This window comes from Pan paniscus, chromosome 7 (genome assembly GCF_029289425.2).
Source record: "Pan paniscus chromosome 7, NHGRI_mPanPan1-v2.0_pri, whole genome shotgun sequence".
Taxonomy (NCBI): Eukaryota; Metazoa; Chordata; class Mammalia; order Primates; family Hominidae; genus Pan; species Pan paniscus.
The window spans coordinates 160,122,956-160,134,377 of record NC_073256.2 but is presented as its reverse complement, the minus strand read 5'-3'; positions in this window follow the sequence as shown (position 1 = coordinate 160,134,377).

Below are 11,422 nucleotides of genomic sequence, written 5' to 3'. Positions count from 1 at the left end.
GTGGGAGGTGAGTGGATCATGGGGTGGTCCTTCATGAATGGTTTAGCACCATCCCTTTGGTGCTGTTCTTGTGATGGAGTTCTCACGAGATCTGTTTTTTAAAAAGTGTGTAGGCAACTCCCTTTCTTCCTCCTGCTCAGGCCACGTAAGAGGTGCCCGCTTCCCCTTTGCCTTCCATCATGATTGTAAGTTTCCTGAGGCCTCCCCAGAAGCCAGCACCATGCTTCCTGCACAGCCTGTGGAACTGTGAGACAATTAAACCTCTTCTCTTTATAAATTGCCCAGCCTCAGGTATTTCTTTATAGCAATGGGAGAAAGGACTAATACAAGTTGCATCATATTCCATGGCCTGGATGTACCATAGTTAATTTAAATAGCCTCCTCGAATGAACATTTGTGTTGTTCACAGTGTTCTTATATCTCACATGTCAAAGTCAAATACATTATAGGATGAATCTCTAAACGTTTTATTCAGGAATCACAGAATTGTAATTCTGGGCGTACACAGACCAGAAATGTGTTTGGTGTGTCTGACGAACAAAGAGAAGGTTGAAAGTTTTATTTAAGAAATGTTACCTATTGTTTAGAAAGAAAACTTGTGGGCCCTGGTAGAGGTTTGGGGAGCTGGCAGGCTCTGATGGGTGAGTGACACAGTAGGTAGATGTTGTCTTTGAGTCACGGCAGGTCGTTCCAGCAGCTGTTAGGTGCACCTGATTGTAAAGTTGCGGCAGGCGTTTCAGCACTTGGGCTTGCAGATGGTTCTTGGAGCAGGTGCTGTCTGCCTGAGTGGTTTTCCTCTGGCCCTCTGCCTTGACTTAGTCGGGTATGACCAGAATAACTCAATTTATGAAGTCAACTTTCATATACATGACGCTGCAATTGTCCCTAATGTCATTCCTTACATATACCATTATACCACAGCTTTCCAGAAATGAGATCAAGGGACAAAAGTTAAATATATTTGCAGTTTATATGAGTATTGCCCAGTTGCTCTATCTGGTCTTTGGACAATTTTGTCATTGAGGAGTGAGTGCTTGTTTTCATGGTGGTGTCAGAAAGAATGTCCTCTTATTTACTCTTTGGATTTTCACCAATCTGACAGATGAAAATGAAAATAGTATACGGGTGTATTTTTAATTTGCATTTTTAAATTATAAGTGAGCTTGAGCACTTGATATGGTTTGATATGTTTGATATGGCTAGTGGATATTTGCATTTTTCTGTGATCTCTCTATTTATGTCTCTCGTCCATTTTCCCGTTTAACAGACATTGCTTAACAGAAGACAATATTTGAGTTGCTGACCAATCCCGAAATAGTTGTGAGGTATGATATCAGCAGGACTTGTTTTCCGAGCCTTGATCATGACCCTGTGATCAAAACAGGATATAACAAAGAAACTGGCCCAAACCAGCTAGGACCAAGATGGTGACAAAAGTGACTTCTAGTTGCCCTCATTGCTCATTATATGCTAATTATAATACATTCTTGTAAGACACCACACCAGCACCATGACAATTTACAAATGCCATGGCAATGACCCAGAAGTTATATGGCTCATATATGATGCCAAAAAGGCTCATTACAATGGATCTTGGGAGTAATTTTTCAAGGAATATGAACAAAGTCTTCCCTGTGTGGTTAATTCATGAATGCTATGTTGGAATATTCTGGATGGTCCAGACTTTCCTCTGTAGTCGACGCTGAGCCCTGCACAACTTCAGGAGGGCCGCCAGACCTCCCTACTCTCAAGGAAAAGGCTGAAGTGGAGGAATTGATTCCCACTGATTTTTTTTTTTTAATTTTTTTGAGACAGAGTCTTGTTCTTTCACCAAAGCCGGAGTGCAGTGGCATGATCTCGGCTCACTGCAACCTCTGCCTCCCAGGTCCAAGTGGTTCTCCTGCCTCAGCTTCCCGAGTAGCTGGGATTACAGGCATGAGCCACCATGCCTGGCTAATTTTAGTATTTTTAGTAGAGACAGGGTTTACCATGTTGACCAGTCTGGTCTCGAACTCCTGACCTCAAACGATCCGTCTGCCTCAGCCTCCCAAAGTATAGGGATTACAGGCGTGAGCCACTCCACCTGACCTTGATTTTATTTTTAACCATCCTGTCTGAGAGATTATTTGTGGAGGCTGACAGCACATGTGCAGGGTTCAACAGTGCAGTATGCTGCATTTCTTCAGCTATACCTCATATTGTAAAGACTGTCCAGGTAACTCAACAAGCTGGAGGTAAGGGTTGCAGGTGGGATGCCGTAGTACACCCCATTGGTCTAAAGGCACATTTCCTTCTTTTCCATCCACTGTTGCAGTCCAGCCAGGCATAACTTTAGGAGAATGTGGTTAGGTAAACATGTGCCATTTGGCACAGGGATATTTGAATTTCCTGGCATGAGGAGTGGCGGGACTTGGACTAGCTAACCATGAGAGTGAGTTAGTAGAGATGTGGATGCCGTCATGCTGATGGCCTGCTCAGAGAAGCACTGGGCTGTATTCGCCCAAACACCCAACAGAGCCTGGCCAAATGCAAGGCCCAGTCCGGTCTGGGGACTTCTCTGGAATGCCTGTGCCAGTATAACCAGGAATGTCCCTCAAACAGAGAGAAGCAAATTATTATCTCTTACTGAGCCCTTTGCTAAACAAGAAGCAGAGCCATGTGGACCTATGAGAGATCTGGAGACACAACATTCCCCATTGAGGAATACACCGCCCTTGCTATTCTGAATTCAAATGGGTCCCTGAACCAATAAAAGCATGAATGTATTTTCAAGAGGTGGTGCATGCAGCTTCATGCAGGCCTCCTGAGCCAGTCGTCCAGATGTGGTTAGGAATGTCTGCTATCAGGACACTTGCCGCCTGGGAACCCTTGGCAGAAGCCAGCGCTGCCACCCAGCAGGGACCTCTGGTGTGTTGCAGCTGCTCCTCAAATGCCTCTGGAAGACAATAGCAACTTACGACTTCCTTACCAGGAAACAGCATCAGATAGCCTTCAAACCAGAAATGCCTCTCATATCTTGATGTCAGAGAACCATTCTACCAAGAGGAGGAGCAGCCCAGCAAAGTCCATCAAACGGTGAGAGTAAATTCCAGAGCAGGGGGCAGGAGGACGTTAGGGGAGCCTGTGGCTTCTGCAGCAGAGGCAATAGCAGAAGGAGAGGAGAGGGAGGAGCAGAAGGAGAGCAGAGGGAGAGCAGAGGGAGGAGCCTTCAAGGGCTGCTGTGTGTTCGGAGCCCAGCCAAAGCCAAGCAGGCCTCTGAGCTCCCTGCTAGGAGTTCATGTCTGCAGGGCATGTGGCTGCTTGGAAATTAGCCAAGTAGACCTCACAGTCTGTCTTTGCCGGAGAAAGGCAGGGCAAACCATATTATACACCTTTATAACATTGTTTCAAATCCAGAAGTGTGATGCCTCCACCGTTGTTTTTCTTTTTCAAAATTGCCTTGGCTATTTTTTTTTTTTTTTTTGTGGTTCCATGCCGATTTTGGATTTTTTTTCTTTTCTCTCTTTTTTGGTGGGGAGGGATGGAGTCTCACTTTGTTGCCCAGGCTGCAGTGCAGTGGCACAATCTTGGCTTACTGCAACCTCTGCTTCCCGGGTTCAAGGGATTCTACCGCCTCAGCCTCCTGAGTAGCTTGAGACTACAGGCGTGTGCTACCATGCCCGGCTAACTTTTGTATATTTGGTAGAGTTGGGATTTTGCCATGTTGGCCAGGCTGGTCTTGAACTCTTCACCTCAGGTGATCCACCCACCTCGGCGTCCCAAATTGTTGGGATTACAGGGGTGAGCAAACGTGTCCAGCCAGATCTTTTTTCTATTTCTGTGAGAAATACCACTGAAATTTTGATAGGGATCCCATTGAATTTGTACATTGCTTTTGATGGGATTACTAGAGAAACAGGAGTGTAGGAGAGCCAGAGTGACGCCATTTTAAAGCCAATTCCATTTTAAAACGAGCAAGGCAATTCCTTGCCAGTCACAGCCCATGGTCACAGGTGTTGACAGCTAAGGAGGGAGTTTAGTAATGCCTGCAAGGACTAACTCCTACAGCAACAAAATGTCCAAATGCGCCAATATCTAATAACAATACGTGCTTTTAAAATAATTAGAATCATGCTTTGATGTACTTACTCACTAAAATCCCAAGGATAGTTTACTTTAAATCAACAAAGTAATAAGTTTTGTCACACTGTCAACCCACCCACACATAGACTTAACTTAGCTTTTACATAGATAAGACCCCTACATGAGAGGAGTTTAAAACAAAGACAATGCGTTCCTCCTCTTGCTTTCTGAGGATGCCCTACTCTGCATCTGAGTAGCTTTCAATAAACGATCTCTTCTCACTGCACTCTGTGACTCACCTGAATTCCTTCCTGTGCAAGACTGAAAAACCCTCTTCCAGCAACATCTTTCTGGCGATGCACTAAGGGACCATAAGATGAGACTATGTGCTGGGGAAGTTTTGTCTGCAGCACCAGTTGGCCACCTCTGGTAAATGGGGTCCTTCTTGGCATCCTATGTCATGCTTAGACAAGGATGCTCGCCTAGAAACTCAGGTTAGAGGCTCAGCCCACAAGGTTAGATGCCCTGGGGTATATCTGGAACAATGGAAGTCTCTTTGCAAGATGTTTGTCAGTACATGATCTGAACTAATCCACCTTGTGCCCTCTGCTGGGGATGGGAAAGCTCTACTTCTCATCATTTCCCCACTCATTGCTTTGCTGTACTGCAGCCTTGGGGCAGCCCCAAATGGCTGGTCCAGAGGTTTCCACCTTCCAGTGGCGGATTCTAATGTTCTTTATGTGTTTCTCTCTGTTCTTTTCTGCCTGCTTTGGATCGGCTGTTACTAAGCTGCTGCCGAGTGGCAACTCTGCTTATCTCACGGTGTTGAGGTGAGACTCACTGTTTTTGGTATTACTAATTCAAGGCTACCTGGAGATTGTCTTTTCTTGTACAGTTCAGCCAGTTCTGGCTAAAATGTATACATTAAAAACTCATTTAAAACTGAAGAAAAAAATGATGAAAAGGTTTTTTTTTTTTTTTTTAAAACCAAACTTCCTTAAAGACTACTTTACCAAAACTTTGGTCCACAGCTTTCCTTGGATTGCGTGTTGGATGTCTGGGTCATTTCCAATTAAGAAAAGTTTATGCTGTGGGAAACATGTTTCTAGAATTGTGGAAGGGTCTTATCTATAAAGTGCTAACATCTGGCAAACAGTGCAGGATCTCTTGCTTCCTCAGTTTTCCCACTCACGGATGAGCAAGTGCGCTTAGCTGTCCCTTCCCTTCCCTTCCCGCTCTGGTTTTCTGTATGCAATGTGCTCAGCCTTCCAAGCCTTGGGACACACAGGGATGCTCATGCTCCTTTATGTTCCCCTAGGGACTAGGGGTTAGTGGACCTCACCCAGAGGTGTGGGATCCTTTGGGTTCTGTCTGCTGGGGAGCCTGGAGCCGGGGATCCTCCAGGTCAGCCACCATCCTGTTGCATGGGGCTCTTCAGCCTTTTGGGTCCCAGGGCTGCAGTGCCACCCCAATGGAGAGCCCATTTGAGACTCAGAGGGATATTTGCCAGCATGTCCTGCTGGGTCTCCCGCGTCCCCTTCATTGGCTGCATATTTGCTGTCTGTGCCTCACTAGTGATGCCCGTCATCCTGAGCTTGCATGCTCTGAAGTTTACGCCTGCCATTTTCCTTCTCCTGGTGATTTTCTTTCTTTGGGTTATTTAATTCAGCATGTCTCTGGGCAGCATTGGAGGCCAAAAGCCTCGCAGGAACTAGTCTTATTGAGAAGAAAAATAATTTTGTCTAATTCAGAAGTTATCTAAAGGTCAATTCAAATGATGAACTTGAAAATAGTTACTTATGAAGCAAGGTAGAAAGGAGCCAGTAAGTAGGGGAGCGAGAGATGTGAATAAAAGTTATGGATATGAAGATGTATTTTTGGTAAGGAAGGTTATAAAGAATAGCAAATAATGTATGAAAAAGGATCTTGTGTGGTAAATTTTTGTCCTAAAGTAAAATGACTAATGATTATTAGTCATTAGCCATTAATATGACTATTATTATTAGTTATTAGTCATTAATAATGACTAAATGATTATTTAGGAAAGAGAGAAGGTTAGGGCAAGGCAGAAAGTCCAAGCACGTCTAAGATGGTCTGTGTACACTGGGATAAAGTTCGTGAAGGGGAATTTATGAAAGGAATTTTGTATATGATTAAGTTGGTTATAATTGAAAGGAAGCCATTTATAACAGTCTTTCTAAAAATTGGTCGCCTATGTTAAAACAAAGTTTTCTTTAGGTACTGATTTGCTGTGAATGAAGTTACAAGAAATTTTACTTTCAATTTTATACCCCATTTCTCTTCTAAACTTCTCAGATCCATATTTTAGACATTCCATTTTTTCTGTCTCACTGCTTTCAGCTTTTTCCCCCTTGAGCAGGCCTGAGAAGATGACCCTCTCCTTCAGCATTTTTGGTCAGCTCCTGCACCCCTTTTTTCCTCCAGTTTTAACTGTTGCAATGGCCTGATGCTAAAATGTTTTATCTTGAAGGTCTAGAAAAGCAATGTTTTCTTCTAGTATAACTTGATTTTATATTCTTGGCTTTTCTTGCTGTGTCTAAATTTTCAGTGTAATCAGAAAACTTCTCATGCTGTTCCTAAGAGTCACATATGCTCATAACCTTAAACACTGTTCCTGTGCATTCAAGCACTTCTTTCCTCAAGTTTGTCTTCCAGGTTATCTAAATGGGTTTCCCGTAAGGAGAAGCAGTCTCACTGCAGAAGGTTTTCCCTGCCTTTTTATTAGCTGGCTTAAAAAAAAAACAAGATTTTATGTTTTTTTCAAGATAATTCCTATACTGTCTTTATTAGCTTTATGATTGCAAAAAAACTGAAAGTTAAAAGGGTTAAGGTTTTTACCTCCATGTGACTTTCTCTATTGCTTGTTAAAGTCTTTATGATTATTACTCTTGGTTAAGTGTATAACTATTACAATGACCTGTGATTTTATGTTAATAAAATGTTTTGAGCCTTTTAACATCTTAGAGAAATATCCTCAAAATCAAAATCTTAAATTTAGTCTCTGATTTAGTCTTATTGCTGGGGCTTATTAAACCTATAGAAATTAATCTCTGCAAGGTCATAGACTCTTTCTAGAACTTTCTGTCAGACCATGAAGTCCAGTATCACCACCTCCAGCCTGATAATTATATATTGGAAGAAAATCAGTTAAAGGATTCCTTCAGCCCCCTTGAAGCTGTCCTTATCAGGAGTTATTAACCAATCCTTGTGCTTAGTTAATAACCTGTTGTAGGGCTTTGACTCCTGGACACACATATCTAAAGATGGCACTGACTCCTACCAGTATCTGACAAAAACTCAAGTTAACTGAAGGCTCATCTTTAGACCTGGGCAAAGGGGACAACGTAAACTGCTTTCATGAGACACAAGGACAGGCCTGTATTCCAAAACATTATGATTCATTTCATAATTTTGCCTTTATCTGAAATAATATAATTTGTTCTATGTCTATGTGGAAGGAAAATATCTTGGGCCCCCAGAATCACTAAGGTAGAGGGAAAATTCAAGCTGGGAACTTCTCAGGGCAAACCTGCCTCATAGTCATCCCTCTGCTTGTATTCATAGTCATCCCTCTGCTCACTGAGATAAATGCATATCTGATTACCTCCTTTGGAAAGGCTAATCAGAAACTCAAAAGAATGCACTGTTTGTCTCTCACCTGCCTGTGACCCAGAAACCCCCTCCCTGCTTTGAGTTGTCTCACCTTTCCAGACGGAACCAGCATGACTCCCTAAAATGCAGAAAACCAAACTGTGCTCTGACCACCTTGGGCATATGTCATCAGGACCTCCTAAGTCTGTGTCATGGGCGTGTGTCCTCAACCTTGACAAATTAAACTTTCTAAATTAACTGGGACCTGTCTCAAATTTTCTGGGTTCATATTTGGTAACCACGGGGGGATTCTGAGTGGAGGTGCCCCTGAGCTTTGACAAATCTTGTATTGATGCTTGGTACCATCATGAACTAATTTATTGCTCAAATCAATAGGACAATTTGCTGAGGTCTGCGAGCTGCCCCTCCAGAGAATCCCTGCTCTCCCAAAATTTGGTCAAGATCTAAAGTTTATTTTGGTGTACAACTCCTTTATTTTGGAGTTTTACTTTCTTCCAACAAGGAAGGGAAGTTTTCCTGCTTCCGTGATAATGGAAGGCAGGTAACTCCTTTATGGAGTTTGAGCTCACTTCCAACAGGGAAGATGAGATTTTTCCTGCTTCTAGGATGGTGGGGAGCAGTCTTCAGCCTGAGACCCATCCCTGGGTAAGTAACTGAATTGGGGTTTGTCTTGGCTAAAGTTAAAGTTAACAACCAGCTGGTCTTAATTTCTTTTTACCATTAGAGTGTTCAGTGATCATATAAGTTGTGCCACTGTTTGTTTTGCTTAAGTGGTTTTTTTTTTGGTGTTTGTTTGTTTCTGTTTTTCCTACTGTTTCTCTTGTTGTTTCAGTCTTTTGCCCATTGGGTTTAATCAACTCTATCCAACTTGATCAAATCTGAAGGGAAGTTCCAAATTATGGGGAGCAAGGCCTCTGAAGTGACTAAATTCCACCCCCCGCCTCCCCTCCACACACACACACACACAAAAGGTGGTATGGTTGGGGGAGAAAAACAGCCAGCAAAAGGAGAAAAAAAGGAAAGATTTTTGATTTTGACTACTAAAGGGGTTTTATTTACAGAACAAGGCCGCTTTTTTGCTAGCCAGGCCAAACTGAAACAATGGCAGTTGCCCCATGCTGCAGTTCCATAACTAAGGCTCTGCTTTCTTTTCACCATGAGAGCCTGGGTTTGGTGGGTTTGGTTCCTAAATCAAGCCCTTTCTGGTTTGATACTTGGTACCTCTGAAATAGCAGCAATTTTTTCTGACTAAAATACGGTAATGAAATTTAAATGGATTATTTTAAAAAGAGCTCAATGGTTAAAAGTCAGTTTAATTAAAAGGCTAACATCCAAGATGTACGTGTGTGTGTGTGTGTGTGTGTGTGTGTGTGTGCGTGCACGCATATGTGTATGTTTGTCTTTGAAAGGTCTTCATGTGTTTGTTTTTTCATTGTTTTTCTCCTCTAGGACCTTGCCTTTTTTTTTTAGCAAAAGTGTTTTTCTTCTCAGTTGACTGAATTCTCTTATTACCTGATTGTTTGACTAAAATAGATACTGCACAGAGGCTACTCTGGGGTTTTTAAGGAAGAGTGTAGTTTAGACACTTAAAAATGCCTTTGTTTAAAACTATTTTTTAAGTGCACTGTAAAAGCATCACGTTGTCTAGCCTCATAATAATTCACCCTTTTTGGAGACCCAGGATTCAGTGTGGGCTCTACCCAGAGCTCAGATATCAGGTTAAAAAAAGAAAGACAGGTAGTCTCTATCTAAATAAAATCAGTCTTCCTATATAATCCAACAATAAATTTCTGTAATTTTATTATTGAGTTGGCATCCATCTTTAATCTTTCTCTAGCACCACCAGACATTTTCTCTGTGTACCTGATAATGTAAATTTTGCTATTTGACTTTCACCTGATATGCAGATTTAAGGCTATTTAGCTGACAACTGTCTAGGGTTCTGAAACAGGTTATCAAGAATCTGAAAGTCTAAGATATGAAAAAAAAGGTTTTTATGAATCTATAAGATGTACTTTTATCAGCATGCCTAATATGTCTGTATTTATGTGTTGTGTACACAATGTTTCACTATGAAAAATATATAAAAGAGCTCTAATTAATTGGCTCAAAGTGAAATAATTCAAAAAGCAGCTATATTCATTAAATCAATATCAATGATTTATACTTAATACATAAATACTTTATCAGGAAAAAAGGAAAGACTAGTCAAATGCTTTTTCAAGTTTGCATAACTTAAGTAAAATTATTAATAAATGAGCTCGCTTTAAAATTATTGGTAAAGTAATATTAGAAATGTCAGCATACATTTTTGTTTGCAATTATTAATCAAGCAATTTCATACTTACCCCTGCCAAATAGTATAAGTTGTCAAAATTTGGCAGAGGGTTTACAAAACTATAAACCCGGCCCAAAACATAATGATATTTGCTTGTGTAATCTTTAATAAATAAGTCATTGATATTGATTTAATGAATATAGTTGCATTTTGAATTTAGTAAGATTATCATAACTTCTAATTCTGTGGCTTTAGGCAGTCTAGTGCACAGGCAGTAAGGAAGTTTGTTTTCGGAAAGGACTGTTATAGTGTTTGTTTCAAAGCTAAACTATAAACTAAGTTCCTCCCAAAGTCCAGGAATGAACAAGGACAGCCTGGAGGTTAGAAGCAAGTTGGAGTTAGTTAGTCAAATCTTTTTTCCTTATCTCAGTTATAATTTTGCAATGATGGTTTCATAACTTTAAATCATGACTATCACAGTTTTCATAAACAATCTAGGTAAACAAGGTAATTAGGTAAATGTAATGTGATACATACTTGTAGACAAATTTGTCATAATTTAGAATAGAAAGTTATATTGAATAATAGATATTTCACTATTTAGGTATTTTCCAATGAAAGTATATTGTAGGAAAACATTCTTGCTAAAAAAAAAAAAAAGGTGTGTCCTTTTTAAAAAAAGGTGAACAAGTTTTATCTAATTTAAAGCTTATTTAAAGGTTATATATAAAACAAGGTAAAAGAACCAGAAAATAAGAGGGATGTAAAGAAAGTTATAAAAATAAAGAGGTATTTTTTGTGTTAAGAAAGCTTAAAGAGAAATAATTTTGTATGAGCAAGAATCTTGTATGGTAAGTTTAGTCCTAAAATAAAATGACTGATTAAGAAAGAGCATGTTCAGGACAAAAGACAAAGTCCAGGCATGTGATGAATGGTCTGTATAAGTCATAGTAAGAGGATTTTTAAAAAAAAAAAAACAAAAATTTGTATATGATCAAGTTGTTTATAAGTAATGGGAAATTATATTGCTCTTCCTAGAGATTGGGCTTGATGTAAAAAAAAACACTTATGCACTAAATTATTGGTTAGAACAATGAAATTCTCTTAAGGGGTTGATTACTCTTAATAAATTATAACAGATTTTAATTTTTTTTACTGAAAATTCAGCTTTTATTGCATCTCACCATTTTTTGGCTTTTTCTCCCGTTTTAAAAGGCACGTTTTCCTAAAGGTCTAAGGAAATGTTTTCTTCCAACATAATATTCTGTGCACTGCAGAAGGTCTTTTCTTTTGCCTTTTGGTAAATGACCTAACAGATTTAACATTTTATTGAAATAATTCCTATGCCATTATTGTTAAATTTGGTTTGCTTAGGAAAAGGATAATTTTTTTTTTTGAGACAGAGCCTCACTCTGTTGCCCAGGCTAGAGGGCAGTGGCGCAATCTCGG